Raw genomic sequence first — 20,106 nt, forward strand, 5'->3', positions numbered from 1 at the left:
CGCAGGAAGAGGGGGAGGGGGGCGGCGTGTACACCCAGCGGCAAACGATGGGGGCAGAAGCGCGCGCAGCAAGCGGACAACACGATAAAGGGAGGAGGGAAGAGATAGCAGCGACTGACTGATGCCGCTGACGCCGATAGTGAGTCAACCCCAGCTGCGGAGTTGGTTTCAGGGACAACGCCGCCGATGCCGACACAAACAATATGATACCCTCGCTTCCGCAGCGCTAAGAACCAGGTCTAGCCGTGGGAAGGTGGTCATGTATTCGTCGACGTGCCGGGGCCTACGTGAAATAACCGGCGCGTCGGCAACTGAAGAGCACCCTATCCGCCACACAAGAACAGGGGGGGGGGGACCCTTTCCTCCTCTTTCTGCATGGCGGCGACGGTGTTCTATGCAGTCACGTTATCTTGACTCTCTAGCGGCGTCAGCGGCATCCAGCGGTATCAGTCGGTCGCTGCTAGCGCTGGGGGGATGAAAGGGGGGCGGAGCTGGTTACGAGGCCGACGACAACGCCGACGACGACGCGAAACCCAGGAACGGACGCCAAAGAGCTGCGCTCTAAAAAAAACACGCAGCAACGCAAGAAAGAGCGAAGCAGGCTTTCTGGCATCAAACTCGACAAGTGCGCATGTAAGCCGCTCTTCAGAGAAGCCGCAGCAATCTGTAATCATAAAAGCAAGCTCGTGCATGAAATGATAGAACCACAGCGATTCATAGATTTGGCGAGCAGTGCCTCAGCTCAACGTCAGTTTTAATGTAGAAGAAAGCATTGCAATTTCTCAGTACAAAGTTCAGACGCTGTTGATAATGCCTTAGGTCACAGACATGTGCCTATTGGATGTAGTTCATGAACGTGAGCATCTATATATGCACTGTGCTTTCCAGTAAGATTGCTGAAAGTTCAGCACCATGTTGTTTTCTTTCACTGGTCCCTGATATTGCTTGTGCGCTGATATATTTTCGCAATGCTGCACCAACGAACCGATGTCTATTGTACTCTAAAGAAAGCTATTCGCTTTAAAAACAGTCGAATAGTTATGTCGTGTCTAAAGGCTTTCTCTGAAAGCCGACAGCAATTCTGACGTCGCAACAGAAACATTCGGTCGCGACAGCCAAGACTTCTCAAGTCGCAACACAAACGTTCTGCAACGACAAGAAAAGTTTATGAAGCCGCAACAACTTTCCATCGCAACAGCTATTCTGACGTTGCAACAGGAATTCTCTGTCGCGACTACACATTTTTGTCGTGGTGTTAGAAATGTGCCACTTTCTGAAGCCATGACAGAAGCGCTTTCCGTCGCGACGCTTTAAAATTGTATGTCAGTTTCGCATCGGTGGTGTACACTGTACTTTCTCTTGCGCGGTATTCAATAGTGCTTGTCTGAAGCCGGCAGTGCTGATAGCATCAGCACCGGTAATAAAGTCGACGTGGCCAATTTTTATAATTGCGTCATGACGACGAGGCGCCGGCAACGCCCTACCGCCCTCCTCAAAATCGGCCACTGATCGAAATCATACCCTCTGCGGGAATGGCTGCGTATCGTTTTGATTTATTTTGTAAGATGTGGCACACAAGCCTGTGGAATTACATGTGCCGTTACACTGAAACATTAGTTAAGTTCCCAGAAATATTGCATAAGCTTTTGCGAAGCGAAAAAGAAGTTTTGGGTTGTTCCTAAAGTTTGCGTGAAAAGCTCTGTCACTCGGGTATCATTATTCTGGCACAGCGCTGTCGTGAGAAGCCAGTATGCTGTCAGAATTAACACTGATTCACGACTGTTTCAATAGCTATTAATCAAGAACTACAGAACTTTTGACTACAGGACGTCACACTACAAATAACAGAACGTCAGACAACAGAGCGACAGAAACAACGTCCCAAAATACGACAGACTGAAATTTCCTGTTGTGTTTCTTAAGTGAGACTTTTATTTTGTTCCCGCAGGCATGAAAATATCAGGAAATTGAATAAGACCAACGTTGAGTGTACTGCTGGTAATAACCAAACGTATGCCCTGCTTTGGAGGCAAAGGAAGATAATTTGAACAAGAAAAGAGAACTTGTCAGTAGTTATGCAACAAACTAGTAAAATTGTAGAATTCCGCTTGCGCCTCTTTCATGATTTTTTTATATGGCAGCTGACGTTTTGAAGCAATGTCCAAGATAATGTGATGTGAAAGACCCCGATAATGGGATCCAGGTCCGCCCTTTCTTGACAAAATTTACGTTTGACCGAGTATTGGTCTGGGTAATGATGCTCATAAGTCACCGGATTTTGATACGTACTTGTTTGAAGGAGGCGCAATGCCCCCGCCTGCTGCTATTAAGCGATGGGCGTGCGGGACGAAAACGCACCCTACCAAATCTGTAATGGTTAGTTATCTCCCTGTAGCCAACCATACGGTCCCCTGTCAGCCCCAGCCACGGCGCCAACGTGGCTCGGCTTGTGAGTCCTCGAGCCACGGTGTCGTCCGCTTCATTGCCGAGGACGGAGGAGTGTGCAGGCGCCATGATGACATGGACAACCCGCTGACAACGGAAGTCTGTCAGGATTCATTGTGATTCCGTTGAAATTGCGCCCCTTTGCGTAATTTAAAAGGGCGGTGTTCTAATAAATGACTATTATCGTGGCCAGTGTGGAAGCCATTGCGAGAGCAATGGCCGATTCCTCCGCCACCTCGGCTCTGTTGGTGTTAATAGATCCGCTGACCTTAAGATCCCCTTCCAAGTTCACTGCAACGATAGACATATTTTGATTAGTCGTGGACTCTGCGGCGTCGACCTACACTACGTCCTGAGGACGTTGGAATCTCGTCTGTATAGCGCTTGCTCCCTTCATTTGCTGACCTCAAGGTGGCGCGCTACGTGAGGTATTATGGGGCTGACTACCGATGCTACATACACACCCTGAGCGCCCAGGTGCGCAGCATATGCCTTACCTGCAGGCCACCGTGGGGACGTCTGCCCCACGCCAAGCATCAAGCACTGCACCACATGTAGGACTGAAAAGCCATTCACCACCGAACCTCACCAGTGCCAGCCCCGGTGCCTGACGTGCAAAGGGTATCACCCGACAACCGAAGCCTACTGTCCGGGCCGGGCACAAAAGCCACCCAACAAGCAACGACTGAGCCAGGAACTCGAGATACAAATATGAAACAGCATCGTCCTCGGGCCCAATCTATAGAGCGACGAAGCCGATCGCGGTCCCGATCCCGGTCACGGTCTCGGAGCCGAGGCCCTGGCAACTGTTCTAAGAACCGCGAGCGGGTACCATCATCACCTTCATCATCGTCATCATCATCATCATCATCACCGTCGTCAACAGCACCAGTGGGGCCACCACCGGCCAAGAAGAAACCGCCTCCACTACCGCAACAGCTACCATTAGCAGCGCCCGAAGGGCCAGCCGGACCTAAAGGGGTAAGGTGGGCGGAGGGCCCGCCCCCTCAACTGCGCAAATCGCCCTCACACTCATCCGAACCTCACTCCCAATCACAGGCGCCTCGCGCCAAGTTCCCTCCCCAGTCCACAACTGCATTGTGCCGCGACCTCCAGCATGAGCTTCGACGAGAAATGCACTGAGCTATACAGGAGATGCGACAAAGCATTCTCACGGAGGTCAAGCAAATGATCCGAGCCGCCTTTGTAGACTTCCAAACCACCGTGCTGAAACCAATGCTACATAAAATTACCAATGAACTCAAGCAGAGCGTGAGAGAGCTCTCGGCACAGCCCCTTCCTTCTAAATCATCCTTCTCATCCTCACTAGTCGCACGCGCTACGCCAACCTCAGCGCCGTCACTACAAGCGAGCACGCTCACCCTTACGTTCGCCCAGCCCAGCTATAGAATGATGGCTGCTGCAGTGCAAATCCAAAATATAACGGTGGGACGGACGCTGTGGCAACGGAATTGCATGGGTACCAATCTAAACGCGGCTCGGTGCAACAGTATGTTGCCGCAGCGTCAGAACTACCGGATATCATAATTATCCAAGAGCCGGGTGCCACACTTGTTCCTATCAGTGGCTACGAGACCATTAGGGACTCGTGCGAGGCGAAAGTGTGCGCGCTCTTGTCCAGGGAACTCACCTATACACACACTACTCTCACGTCAGACATCCCTCATCAAATCATTGAGACTGTCCCCGCGGACACGCGACAAAATAGTCTGTACATCTTAAATGTATACAGTGCACCTCGTGCACGGTGGGACATTTTTCAGTACCTACTCTTGGAACTCATCAAGTTGGGCCCAGTGTGCGTAGTGGGCGGTGAATTCAATGCCACACACGTGGCCTGGGTCTATCGCAGCAACACACCATAGGGCACCCGATTTTGGTACCTCACGCATAATTACCGATTCACCCTCATAACAGATAATACCGAGCCTACTCGGCAGGGAAATAGTGTCGAGAGAGACACTTTCCCGGATCTCACTTTCACGAGGGGGGGGGGTGCAGGGCGAGTGGCTGAACACTGGCGAGATGCAGCGTAGCCATCACCACATTCGCATCATTCGCATCAATCGCACAAGTTACAAACGCCCTGAAAAGAAAACTTGCATTACAAATTGGACCAAACACCGCGAAATCCGTGGGGATCGAGCCACAGGAGATGAAAGCCCAAAAATTATGCCAGTTGGCCCTGATTGACGCAACGATACGAACAAAACGATTAGCTGCATAACCACGAACACAAAGACCACCGAGGTTGACCCACATCTCCTACATCTGTGGGACGCGCGTCGAGGTCTCACGATGCGATGGAAGCGGCCAAAGTTCAATCGAAAATTGCGCTACAGAATATTCCAGATCACGAGAACAGCCCAGGAATACCCAGACCAGCTAACTAGTGCTAACTGGCAAACGTTTTGTGGTAAGCTAAGTGGTACGCTGGGCACTTCGGGAACCTGGGTAATCCTGCGGTCGTTAAAAGATCCGACAATCACGACATCCCATAAAAATCGGCAGCTTCAAATGTTCCTCCACTAGTACGGAGGAGACGGAGACCAGCTCCTGAAGAACATTGAACAAAGGTATCTCTCCCATGGCTCTAAGTCAAGCTATCCGGACTATCCGTACAGAGAAGAACGTGACCCGCTGGGCGCTGACATAACTGTCCACAAAACCAAAGCCGCATTCGCAAACATTCATAGGAACATGGCACCTGGTGAGAAGGGGACACGGTATACTTTACTGCGAAATCTCCCGTATGAGGATCTGAAAACGCTCTGTACTATGTACAATCAGCCCTGGTACGCCGGCACTCTCCCTCTGGAATGGCGAAGTGCCGAAATCACTTTCATGCTCAAGCCATAAAAACCTCTGTCGATGAAAGGTTTACGGGCAATTTCCTCTACGTGGTGCATTGGAAAACTGCTTGAGTATGTAATCCTAAAACGGATTCAGCCGTTCTTGGACATGCAAAATTTCTTCTCTCACACACAATTTGGATTTCGGCCTCATGTGTCCCTTCACGATGCTCTTCTTCAGATAAAAGAGGATCTCGTTGACCCCCTCCCCCTTCGGGGCACTGACGAGAGCTCTTTTGGCACTTGATGTCAAGGGAGCTTTCGATAATATCTCCCGTGGTCTCATCCTTGAGAACCTGGCCCACTCCCCCTGTGGTTCCCGTACGTACAATTACGTGCGAGCCTCTGTCAAGGTTTGGGTAGCGACAGTGGGGATGGGTGCATAGCAGTCATCAGACATTAAAGTTACCAGAGCGGGGACAGTTCAGGGGCCGGTGCTCTCGACGATGCTATTCAACATAGCTATGGCGAGACTACCTCAGTTACTGGAGAAGGTTGAGGGGCTGTACCACGCAATATATGCTGATGATTTAACTCTCTGGACGAGCACCGGCTCGGATGGAGACATTCAGGACCGCCTACAGACGGCGGTGGATATAGTGCAGCCGTAGCTCTGGAGACCTCGAATGTGCGCTGCATAAATCAGAACTATTACTAATCCGACACTGAAGCAGGTTTGAAACGCCAATTACAGTGATTGAAGTGAAAATACAAGGCATACCAATTCCCACTGTAAAAAGGTTCGAATCCTTGCTTATCAACTACAATCCAATGCCAAAGCTCACTTCAAGGTAGATCTCCTTGGACGACAGTGCGAGCAAATCATCGCTATGATTATGCGTGTAAGTAACCGCCACTCAGGACTCAAGGAAGCCTATGTGCTACGGTTGGTAAAGGGATGCATTATCATCCGGGTAACCTATCCCCTCCCACACCGCAACCTGACGCTCTTGCAGACCAACCGTATAAACACAATTATTAGAAGAGCCGTTAAAGAAGCACTCGGAAATCCTGCATATGCTTCCCTGGAACGACTACTTCCTCTCAAGCTACACAATATCATCGAGCAACACATCGAAGCACACAGAATGGCGCAACTTGAGCGATTGAGACTGACCCCCACAGACAGGTATTTGCTCCCACTGCTAGGCTACCCACAGCATTCACCCTCTACGCGAGAACATGTCGCAGTCCCATCAATCATCCCAACCTACTCACCATAGCGCCCATACCGCGCAATATGCATCCAGAGCATCATAATGGTTGCCGGGACGCACGCGTTAGATACCTTCGGAAACTCCTCAACGCCCAGCCGGAGGGCACCGTCTATTATACCGGCGCTGCCCACTATGCTCTTGCGATTAGAAACTAAGAAAGACAAGGGTCGGGGGTGGCGGACGATCAGAGTAACATCGTCAACTCCTGTAGCGTCCAAGCAGCGGCTGCGCTCACAGGGGAGACGCTGCCCATAGCACTCACCATAAACCACATTGTCAGTCACATGAAGAGATCACCAAAACATGACCACATCATTATTACGTACTCCCAAGACGCATGTCGAGCCTACCTCAGGGGTCATATACCTCAGGAAGCCGATTGCACCCTCACCAGCACACGTAAGCTCACCGCCATTCTAGATCCCTCAATACCACGCATCAGGCTGATTTGGACACCTGCTCATGCCTCACTGTCGGGCAATGACCGCGCTCATGCGGCTGCCCGAGCGCTAACCTGCCGGGCACCTGGCAGTGAGGCGAGCAACCCATATCAAGTCTCCCAGAATTTGCCCAACACATACCGTGACACTCTAGACTGTTACAGAATAGTGCGCTTGCGATATCACCCCCCCCCCCCCCAAATCCTCCGGGAATGAAGCCGTATCCCTGAGACGGCTTCAAACCAACTCATATCCTAACCTCCACCTTCTCAACAAGTTCTCCTCAACCTTATATCCCACCACCTGCCCAGGCTGCGGTGCACCATCGACGCCGTTCCACGTCACGATTGAGTTCCAAAAACTGCCGGAGGATATCCCTATTCTACAATCACCCCAACCAACATATGCGCTATGGGAAGCGATACTCCGTCGCTCCGAGCCTCAGGTCTGGCTGGCCCTGATACGACGAGCGGCAGCGGCAGCGACAGCCATTGGAGCCCTGGAATGAAGGCGCCAACCACATAAATCCTTTCACTTTATAATAAAGTTTCTTCTTCTTCTCTCTTTCTCTCGGCTCGTATGTCCTATTCTGATGAGGTCAAGCATTTTCTTACCTTAATTGTTGAATTTTCCCTCTTTGCTTAGCGTTTTCAGGATTAATTTGCGCTTGTAATTTTATAATATGGATCATTTCCTGCTCCAGGGCGGACCCTTCTATTTAGGTGTTATATTAGACGGAGAAGCAGCGCCAGATACCGTGTCTGCCCAGCTCACCTGCGTTCTGTTGCCGTTATCCCCGCCGGAGCCCTCCGGGGTTACGTGTGGTGCGGATCCCATCTCAATTCGGACCTGCGCCGGGACCTGGACCGGGACTTGGAGTTCGACCGGCCGCCACCGCCTTCACCATGGAGTCTCGGGAACGAGCTAGAGCGGCTAGCGTCGCGGCGTCTGCTGCCGTGGAAGTTGGTCCATGTCGATCCTTTGTGCGATTCGGTGCTGCCCGACCGCTCCCTGGACCGACTCGGGTGACTGCCCGCTATAGCATTCTGCGGTTCATGTTCATTCCGTTGTTGTTGTTTCCATTGCCACATTCTAAGAAAATATGGGGTCTTGAATCGTTCACGGCACTTTTGTCTCCCGTGAGGTGTTCTTTCCCACACATGGAGCATCTTAGCTAGCACTGATGATCGTCGGGTGGATTGAGAGTTCCGCGCCTACAACATTTCTTGTTGTTCGGTGTCGGGCAGACATCCGCGAGGTGGCCGAGGCGGCCACTGCTCACGATATAGTAGGCATCGGTACTCTGCTCCGCGGTAATACGTGAAGATTGGCACGTATGTACCTTCAGACAATATCACAACCGAATCGGTGCGGCTCATGCGTCTTGCGGATTTTATAGTCGGGTTTCTGCTGTTCACTAGGCTTTTTTCCACGTCCTCGGGCGTGTCGTATTCTGGTATACCGTGTATGACTCCCTTGTAGGTGTTCTCTGGCGTAGTAATGTAAGCGGCCGCACTGTATGTGTCCTATCCGAGTTGGATTTGCCGTATCTGGCTGTAGCGTTTCGCGTTCTCCAGTTTCCGCGTGCTCATGATCATGGTGTTTTGTCTTGTATTGATTCGTAGCGTATTTTCTCCGGCACTTTTTGGTGTCAGTGTGGCTGCCAGTAGAACGCTATCCTTTATGTACGCAAAGCGTTGTTCCGCCATGTCGAGCCCATGTCTTGGGCGGATCGCGATCTTGTATTCATCCTCCGGTAGCTGCGGTAGCGTCGGGGCCATCGGTCTCTGTTGAATGCAAATGTTCGCAGTTTTACACGCCGTTGAAACCGGCGAGTTTCCGATGTTCTTTGATCTTTCGTCGAGGTGTGGGCTTCTCTTGGCGTTACCACGGCGTTTGTGAGCCGCAATCCAGCTCTGGTCGTCATATTCTTCCGGAGAAATTGTCGCCCCTTCGACTTCTACGACGTCCACCTTCGAGTCTCGCGGCGAGCGCGGGGGCCCGACCGCGCCCGAGTGAGGCATCGTTCCCGCCGAAGTGGTGGAAACAGCGGCGTTGTAAACCTAGCTAGTTAAGATTATAGCCAAGACGCCTGCGTCGGGGGCGTCGGGGGTGCCGTAACATCACCTGCGATCTGCGTCTTCCTAGCAAAAGATCAAAAGAAAAATGTGAACGCGCCTCCCTCCCTGCTTCTTTCCGTGCGAGATCGCAAATAAAAAAATATGCAGCGAATATTATTGTCAGGCTAACGAAGAGAGAGAGAGAGAGAGAGAGCGAATTTTAAATCAAAGGTAGGGAGGTTTGCCAGTACTGAGACTTCTTGGCTATCCTACACTGGGGCAAGGTAAAATGGAACGGAAAGATTAAAAGGAGAAGAGCAAGTCCACTGGGGATATCATTCGGTCACTGAGTCCGCATCATAGACGGTGACTCAATCCGGTATCTTTCACATATTGCAGCAGTGCTTTCGGGGCTTTTTGTAGCTGCGATATGCGAGGCCATGGTTCCAAGATTTTGTTGAAGATGAACGGTTTTTTTTTATCTTACTGATTGAGAGCTGTATAGAGGCCATGTCGTTCATTTTCAAAAGATAGGCCGTAGCACAGTAGATATTCTACAGTGTCCTCGACACCGTAGACATTGCACTCGGCGCTATCAGCCATTCCAATCAAAAACGTATATGCATTGGTGAATGCGACGCCCAAGCGAAGAGTACTGCATACAACACATTTGATAACTCTGGGGAAATAGGAAATAATAAAAAAAGACTTTGTAACGCTTATTCAGTGATGGGTTACCTAGGTGCGTGCGTGGTCTAAAATGTGCGGTAAAATAAATATTCCGCAAACAAATTGTTGCACCTTGAAATCCGGTGCTTACGGAAGGCGTTATTTAACTAGCTTCGAAAAGCAGTAATAGCTTTGGCGACTCGTTTGACACTCATAGAGCAAACTACCATCTCTCCTTCATCATGCTATTTCCATGTGTATCAGTATTTCAGCTAAAACTATTGTTTGCGTGGAAGAAGACCAATTTAATTCAGAAAGACATTTCAGAAGCTGCTGCAGTAAGCAAGAACTCTATGAATATGATGGCGCATCACTTATGCCGAAAGGCCGAGGCGTCATGTATTGAGAAGGTGTCCCATGATGGTGGCTGGAAAAGAGGTGGAATTAAGTTACGGATAGTGCTAGCGCGAGCATTATTTGGGCTCCAAACAGCCAACGTTTTAAGCAGTGCTGAGGTTGTCCTTATTGCGTCATCGAATATACTTGCCGCGGCATATTGCCTTCGCTTTCATTTATTTTGTTTTTTTTTTTCTTTTGGTATGGCTTCGGAGGCCAGACTGCTGCTTGAGTGTTATAACGATTCGAAAACGGACTATGTTTTTACGGCAAGCCTTCCCGTCCCAATCCATAGTTCTCGAAGTTGTTCAAAGCTTTCTACAATGACAGCGAAAGAGTGCAAAAAAAGCTTGTTGTTATCCCGAAAAGTTAGGCTAAGACTATGATCGCGATGCGCTTGAGTAAAGCTGCACCAGAAGGTGTAAATTTTGTTTAGATAACGCGATTTGTTGTTTCTATATGCGCATATATCGAGGAAAAACGTGTGAAAAGAAGGCATTTTGTTCGTTAAGCTACATGTACGCATAAATGACCCCTGTAAGTAATATTGAAGTAGAATGTCCCGTTAGGCAAAACAGTAGGCTGCAGAAATGTTTCTGAACCTTACAGGCCAAAGTCTAAAAGTTGCTTCAAGGAATAATATGCGCAAGACTTCGGCAATGTTCTGAAGCCTGGCAACACAACACTATATTGTGATTGTTTGCCAGTCTTAAGAATCTAAGCAAGAGTACCTTAATATTTGACAAATAATTATAGGTGACCATTGTCATGAAAAGGAAACTTACGCAAGAGCACAAGTAAGTTTGAATTCAGATGGGAATCACTATGAAGCCACATTTTTCTTATTGGAGAAATCTATAAGACGGTACCCTGGCATACTCAGGTGGAATTCTTCCAATTACGATGTAATAATTTGTTGAAATGATCCTTTTCTAACATCACCATGCCGTTCGTAGCCAGAAAGATGAAAGTTAAGAAAAAATCATCTAATACCCATCATTACCATGTTGGCTAAATCACCATGCTTGGAGCTGTCACTACCATTTAACGCGGATAATTTACCTCGTAACATTTCTTCGAAACACTATGGTCAAAGCTCCCTAACGTTTTCTTCATTAATCATGCTGGGGTCGTGTTCTTAGATGGCCTATTTGGTTTGTAGTTACTGCTCTCCTACTGTTGTTTTTACAGTTCCCAGACAATGTTTTGCTTGGGCATGATGTATTTTGCTGTCTTCGACTTCTTGAGCGCAGGGAATCACTTGTGTGTAATTTTAATGCATTAAGGTTTATCAAAATCTACTTGTGTTTTCGTTTAGTTTTTGCTCCGCATTAGGCTACGGCAAGTGCTGAGCGCACAAATGAGTGCACATGCAGCTGCGGAAAATAATGTCAGAGATGTCACCGACAGAGACAAACCGCAGAGAAAATATCTTGCAGCCGAGTGACCCCGGTGCTTGAGCTAGAATGAGAGTTGTCATCATGCTATTTATGGAGACACCGTGCCGAGATTTTCCAGCCGTGACATCAAAGCACGTCCACCTATTGCGTTGCCGTAATCATCAGCATCATCATCATCATCATCATTCTACTAATAATAATAATAATCATCATCAGCCTGATTACGCCTCTCCAAAGCAAAGGCCTCTCCCATACTTCTCCAACAACCCCGGTCATGTACTAATTGTGGCTATGTCGTCCCTGCAAACTTCTTAATCTCATCCGCCCACCTAACTTTCTGCCGCCCCCTGCTACGCTTCCCTTCCCTTGGAATCCAGTCCACAACCCTTAATGACCATCGGTTATCTTCCCTCCTCATTACATGTCCTGTCCATGCCCCCATTTCTTTTTCTTGATCTCAAATGAGATGTCATTGACTCGCGTTTGTTCCCTCACCCAATCTGCTCTATTCTTATCCCTTAACGTTACACCTATCATTCTTGTTTCCATAGCTCGTTGCGTTGTCCTCAATTTAGGTAGAACGTATTTCGCAAGCCTCCAGGTTTCTGCTCCGTAGGTGAGTACTGCTAAGACACAGCGATTATACACTTTTCTCTTGAGGGATAATGGCAACCTGCTGTTCATGATCTGAGAATGCCTGCCAAACGCACCCCAGCCCATTCTTATTCTTCTGATTATTACCGTCTCATGATCCGGATCCGCCGCCACGACCTGTCCTCAGTAGATGTATTACCTTACCACTTCCAGTGCCTCGCTACCTATTGTAAATTACTGTTCTCTTCCGAGGCTGTTAAACATTAGTTTAGCTTTCTGCAGATTAATTTTCAGACCCACTCTTCTGCTTTGCCTCTCCAGGTCAGTGAGCATGCATTGCAATTGGTGCCCTATTGCGTTGTGACGCCATCCTTCTCTGTCAGCCCGCTTCCATCACTTATCACTTTTATCCTCCCCACTCCCTCCTCCATAGTCGTTGCTCTCTATCGAGGCCACATTGAGGACAAGAAGAAATTCGCCAAGACTGCTGTGCCTTCAAAATAGTCTAATGGCTTTAACTCTTGCCATGTGGAATGTGCAGTTAGATATCCAGACAGTAGAGTACCACTAAGCTACCATATATATTTCCTCAAGCGAATTATTGAAGTGTTTTGGGCCCCACGAGGCGATGATAGTGGTGACATCTGATATAAATATTGGAGGCCAGAATAGGCATAACTCCAGCGAAAGAAGACGATGTTTGGCGCGTCGCAGTCTTTTTCTTGAAAAGATCACTCCGGAGCATTCACGAACGCAGTGAATGTTTTGTAAATCGCAGCTATCTCTGAACTCTACTGGTACATACGTACCTCCGTACGTACGTACGTGCATACATACATACATACATACATACATACATACATACATACATACATACATACATACATACATACATACATACATACATACATACATACATACATACATACATACATACATACATACATACATACATACATACATACATACATACATACATACATACATACATATAGCATTCATTGATTACGAGAAAGCGTTTGATTCTGTCGAAACCACAGCAGTCATGGCGGCATTACGGAATCAGGGTGTAGACGAGCCGTATGTAAAAATACGGAAAGATATCTATCACAGCTACCGTATTTCTCCATAAAGAAAGCAACAAAATCCCAATAAAGAAAAGCGTCAGGCAGGGAGATACGATTTCTCCAATGCTATTCACAGCGTGTTTACAGGAGGTATTTGGAGACCTGGATTGGGAATAATTGGGGATAAAAGTAAATGGAGAATACCTTAGTAACTAGCGATTCACTGATGATATTGCCTTGCTTAATAACTCAGGGGACCAATTGCAATGCATGCTCACCGACCTGGAGAGGCAAAGCAGAAGAGTGGATCTAAAAATTAATCTGCAGAAAACTAAAGTAATGTTTAACAGTCTCGGAAGAGAACAGCAATTTACAATAGGTAGAGAGGCACTGGAAATCGTAAGGGAATACATATATTTAGGGCAGGTAGTGACGGCGGATCCGGATCATGAGACGGAAATAATCAGAAGAATAAGAATGGGCTGTGGTGCGTTTGGGCAGGCATTCTCAGGTCATGAACAGCAGGCTGCCATTATCCCTCAAGAGAAAAAAAATACATACATACATACATACATACATACATACATACATACATACATACATACATACATACATACATACATACATACATACATACATACATACATACATACATACATACATACATACATACATACATACATACATACATACATACATACATACATACATACATACATACATACATACATACATACATACATACATACATACATACATTTACCCCTATGTGTTTGTGTAGGCAAGCAAATTCTCCTAGGACACCGAGGGATGAGCATACAGCATCACACGTTCGCTGAAACGGAATTTCTAATAGGAACATTCGTTTATGGTATCATCAAGCGGGATGTTTGCACAGATTCCTATTGGGCTATGTGTAAGCCATCTGATGAACGTTGTTACAAAAATGTTATGTATTTGGACGAACCCTTGGAATGACGTCCAAGTTTGACAGTTTTCGCATTAGCTTTTTCTTTTGACTTTATATGTAATTACTTCTTTATAGTGCAAAGTATAAATAATCTGTACTTGTATCAAATACCTAGATGATAAACACCACTTCTTGCGCCCAATAATGCTTTAGTCCAAGATTGTATGTGAATACTATTTGAATACTATATCAGGGCTAAATTGAACTTCCTTGCTTCTTAACGTGTTGTGAGGAACATGATTTGTTATATAGGAAAAGCCGTGACCCGAAGTAGGTCCCTTTCAGCTTTTGGTATTGTACGCCAGGTTCCAGTATACTTAAGGTCACATTGATCTTTTATCTAATTGTTATCAATTTGCCGTCCATGTGTCCCTTCAGCTTTATCCACCTTCAGAAGTTTTGTAAAAACCATCCTGCTTGTTCCATGTTGCATGTTGCACCGCCTTCTAGAAACCTCTGGTTATCAATACAGTCTATCCAAGTCATTGAATATGCTGTTCCAAAAGGAAGACCATAATTGCGACCCCCGAGACGTCGTGGTAAAACGAATTTGGGCAACAAATAGTAAAATACGCTTTGCTTGCAGCAACTCTGACAACATGCTGCTGATTCTAGCAGATAATCAAAATATAAAGTAGCAGTTCTATTTGAACTGCATGGCTGCTATTCTCGAGGCGTGGAAAAACTACTCACATACTTAAGGGTGCTTGGCTAGGAGACGAGGTGCAAATGTGCTCGGGAAACTTTCCCCATAATTTCCCCTGGGTATGCTGCTTATCAATGCTCGCAGGAGTACTCACTGTGATGCGCGCTTAGAGGCATGAGAGAGTAGGATTATGTAAGAGAAAGTCACGTTCTAGTGCTTAGGCTTACTACTATACAAATATTACCTCGACATTCGGAAAGTGGAAATATTTTATGTGCTGGCGTTGGAGGGGGAAATTAACACAACTGTTCACATACCTTGTAGCAAGATAAATCTCGAATCGTTCGGTTATCATTGAGGGCACCAGTACACAAGTTTGATTACATTTTTTCGCCGCTGTTTCTGCATTTAAGTGCACCAGTACACCGTTTCACTGACATTTTTTGTTTGCTATTTAACGTTTCCATCTTTCATTCCTTCATTCATCCTCCTAATTTCAACTTCTTCAATACAGATGCAATATTAAATTTCGTCACTAAATTTACCTTCTATGTAGCAGTTGCAACACATGTATTTCCGCTATGCAAACTTTAGTTTCTTTCTTTCGGTTCCTTGCACATTCTTTAATAGAATCGGCTCTTCCCACCAACCTCTCCCCTCTCCCTCCCGTTCATGTACACCTGACATTGTTACTATAGGAGTGCCTTATAAACATAAAGCATATGTTCATATATAATATATAAGCAATAAGAAATTTATTTACAATACCCGAGCACTAGTGTACATAAATGGTCGGAATAACAGCAAAAATCATGAAGGAAAAAGTTAAGAGAGTTACGTCACGCAGCCAGGCTTGGAAACCGAACACTCCGTGACGCCAATCTATTTACTGAGTATCGGCCCAACACGTGACCTCTAGCATCGAGGTCACGGAGCCAGAATCAAGATTTGCTGGGACGTTTCGTTGCCTGTAGCTATGCCAGTAGCTTTTATTGGGTGCGGGCTTGTTCAGCCGCTCTGCCGTTGCTCTACCTGCAGAGCGCGTACTCTAAAAGCTACCGCACACTTGGACGTGACGATTACACGCTGAGCCGGCAGGTTTCGCATCAATTTGCTTGCGCGATGCTCCATCCTAACTTTTTCCTTGCTCCATGAGATAAATCCTGCAATCCAAACTGACTTAACAAACCCAAGCCAATTATTTAAATTGAAGTAGCGCAGTAACGTCATTCACATTGTCAATAAATGCTTGCAAACTTAGTAACCTTGCTCTGCTCGTCATATTAGCTTTATTGCAACGTGTACCCACAAGACTGATGGCTTGCCATCTTCAAAAATGCGTTCATTAGTCAACCAGTTCCACAAAAGTTGTGGTGAGGTACAATAATATTTATGCACATCATTCCCTCTGATGTGAAATAGGGGATTACTCTTTGGTACAGCCATAAAAATACTTCAGAATTAAATTTAAGTTTGCTTCTTTCTTTAAAGCTGCCATACTGTAGCTATCATACTACTGCTACTATTTCCCTGGATATATATTGTTTCTGCTCTCCTAAATAAAGAAACTCTTGAAGAATCACCAGTTTGGTAGAACTAGAAACACTGGAGATATTCTATTTGACGTGATATTATTGAGAGGTTCGCTTTCAGCAACCATAAGGAACCCGTGCCGGCCTAATCATTTGACAACCCAAGGAAACAAGATACGCTTAAAACGTGTAAATTGTATTTTCAGGTCTCCTGTATTTGTTTGACTAAATAAAAAGTGCAGTCACATTTCAAGCGAACGTGTGAACGCGATGGAGATTGGAAATCGCAAAGCTTGTATTGTTCATTAAAAAAAACGCAGCCAGACAAATTTTAACCCTTCGGGAACATCGATGAAAGGCTTGAGCCAAACCTTTAGATCAATGCAGAACTAATGACACAATATACTACGCTTAAGAAATTATATCCCCCATCACCCCATATGTCATTGAGGTTATCAGAGAAATTATTCTTAGCTGGTAAAAAAAATTAGTCTGCCAAAAAAAGAAGACCGTACAAGGCCAAAGTGAACGATGGTAAATAAGGCAGGAGAAACAAGACCCATCTGGCCATAGGCGAAAAGACGTCTTTGCTTTATTTCTCCAAACAGTCCAGCGCACGTGCTTGCTGACTGGGCGCAGATGAGGATCCTCTGCCACGGAAAAACAAGGGAGAGGCAGCACTGCTTCTGGTGTAGCCAGCCTTCGTTCGCGCCTGAAGCAGCAAACACCTCAAGTCCACACGTACACGATTCCCACTCGTACGGAAAGAAAGCATTTGGCGCATTCCTCTTCTGTTTGATTTGTGTGTTTTGTAGCTTTGCCAAATTTACTTCGTTTCGCCCTCCTTTAGCACGCCTGTAGCTTGTGTATGCTGTTCCTGGGCACGCTTCAAGTGTTTACACCCAAGTTCGGCCCACCATTTCCGGGGTATCGCCCATCTGCGTGACGTGCAGGGCGTTTCATGCTTTATTTGTGCTGGCTCATTATCTTTGCTCGCCGCTACCTCGCAGACAGAGATTGGTCATTTTATTTCCCATGGTTACACTTACTTTCTGCCGTGCATTCTCGTACCGTTCACTAAGAATTTCGTCCTTCCTCGTTGCTGCGTGTACCGAAGCTCTGAAGATTTGCTCTACCATACGGAGAAACGCGTAGAGAGAAGCCGAATGACACGCTTGTCCCGAGCCCTGTTGGGCTCAGTTTTCCTGCTCAATGTATCCACCAAGCTGTGATTTTTGCATCGTTTTCGTTTCCTCACCTTGTTTGCTTTAGCGCTTGCTATACAGTTTACGTTCTTTATTATGTATTTCTAGACAGCTTCCGCGAAGCGTATAAAACAGTGTGACACTCTCAGTCCCGATGAAGAACGGCTTTCCTTGAACCCTTTTACCCGGATCTGTACACTGACATTGAACGGACACAGGCTGCAATTTATCTATAACTCCTTTCTGCCAAGCACTTGAACACAATCTGAATTTTTTTCTGCGACATGCATATTTCCGTTCATGCATTCGTCGCCTGACAATAGCGACAACTCAAGTTTTCCTCGTTTGTCGCTTCTGTTTTTATTGATTCACAGAATACGTGATATAACTAGCGCAGCGAGGAGGGAGATAAGAGGGAGTAGTTTATTTATTTATTTATTTATTTACTGAGTTTACAGTAGTTCTGCGTTATACATTTATTGCCATGGTCTTACCCGGATGAAAATATATTATTGAACGGATTGTGCATTTCAAGAGCATCACTGAAACCTTAAGCCACTCAATTCGCATAGAGATCGAAATTATGCAGTGCGATATTGTAACATGGAAATAATAGGAATCGTAATAATCTTCGTGAATATTGCTGCTTCCAAAATATGAAAAGCTAGCCTCCCAATTTTCACTGGTGCAACGATTCTACTGGATATTTATGTGAAGCAAGTTAGTAAAAATAATTCATGTCATGTTGCAGGAAAGCTTTCAGAGCCATCAGAAGGAGGTTTCATGAGTTCTGGATAATGAAGCCGTTAGAAACTTAGACACTGGTAACACCTGAAGCTATAGATACACGTCTCCTGCAACAAACACGTGACGAGATACTACAAAGAGGCAAACCACAAGCACGTGCGCTAACTTCACACTGTTTATTCAAAAAAAAATAAAGTCTCTTAGTTTAACAAAGTCGTAGAGGAGATGCCTCTGGTGTCAACGTTTCCACATGTTCTGGTCGTTGCCGGGGCAACTGCTCTCTCTGGGAGCACTTGTGTTGCAACATATGTTTAACAAGCATGATGAGCTCCTACAAGGCTCGGCGTTTTCCAAAGGCACAGCGAGAGAATTCCGCAATAGGGCTCCCACATCTCGGTTATACTGCCTTGGTCAGTGCTGCAGCGCCTTTTATGATGACGTGGTTTCCGTGGGATAGACTGCAACCGTTCAGGCTGGTTAGCACTGCACGCCACCCAAATAGCTCTTCCTTAACATCGCGTGTCAAGTTACTTTGCTTCTTGGATGAATGGATCTACATACCGGGAAAGTCGGCACATATCTTCCACGAGCATTTAGATGCTTTTGCTCAGCCGTGATACCTGTGCCTGAATTGGACATTCAGCTCGTTCTCTCAGTGTTCAAGCTTGCATATGTACTGAGAAGCTGTTGCTGGAATTCATATCGTCATATAGCTGCCTCATGGTTCCAAACCATGTCCGCGCATACTCCTCAAGGACAATGTCAGCGGTGTGTAGCTTTCGGTAGCCTGTGCACAGCATTTCACGAGAAATATATAACGTAGGTTGAGGCGAAGGCTGGTAAAACCGACCCTGCCTGCTTCAATGGCGGACCTGATGAGAACGTGCGCCTAACACGCTTGAATGTCTTTCAAGGCGCGAACATTGCGCGAGTCATCCTGCGTTGTGGAAGCCCAACATCTTGTGTGAACATATCTATATTGTCATGCGATATTGAGATGATTTATCGACAAAAGCTACTCTGGCCACGACAGTCACCTGCGTTTATTCTAAATGTGCGTCATTGCCGGATATGTTTTTCTGCAACCTTCTCCTTGGAAAAGCGCTTCAGTTTGGCATTATTCGATGCCAAAACTAGGACCCAAGCTTGAACATTGTTCATAAACGTAAATACATTGACTGGGCTCACTAATTAGGCAGTTGCATTCCTACGGCATCATTCGAGCTTTTTATCTTCAAGCGAGAAAATAAGTTGCATAATAAAAAGAAGATTGCTAGGTTAATTTTGTGGTGTACATTTTATTTAGTGATTAAAGAGTTCGAAACGTGCTTAGTGCTTCTGCAGCTGGCTTTTCTTTATAGCTTCTTCTTTTGAACGTTGATCTAAGCACAGCGAATGCAATAATGAAATGATTTCTTCCGTAGGCATGAAACAGCATAATGTGATCTAAACCAGTTAATTTTCATAACCGATAGCCGTTGTCTTACTGTTACGCTGGTTAGAGCAACAATAAAAACAGCAGAAGTATTGACATACCTAGCGTCAAATGTAATAAAAAGGAATAACTGTATTACTGCGAGAAAGAAAAGCAGTAACTGTGAGTCGGATCTAAAAGTGACATCTATAGAACTGCACTAGCCGTTGTTACTCGTCTAATCTTTAAATTGCAGCAATAATACCTGCATTTCGCGCATCATGACAGCATCTTTAGAGGTGAAAAGTATTTCATTTTCATTTGTTGAGCGACGTGTTCTCACTGCAGATTGTGTGCGAGAAGGAAAACTTGCACTCATCGACAAAAGCTATTTTGCGCATTGTTGAGGAAAGAAAAGCGAGGCGCCATGG

This window comes from Dermacentor variabilis, chromosome 2, assembly GCF_050947875.1.
Source record: "Dermacentor variabilis isolate Ectoservices chromosome 2, ASM5094787v1, whole genome shotgun sequence".
NCBI lineage: Eukaryota > Metazoa > Arthropoda > Arachnida > Ixodida > Ixodidae > Dermacentor > Dermacentor variabilis.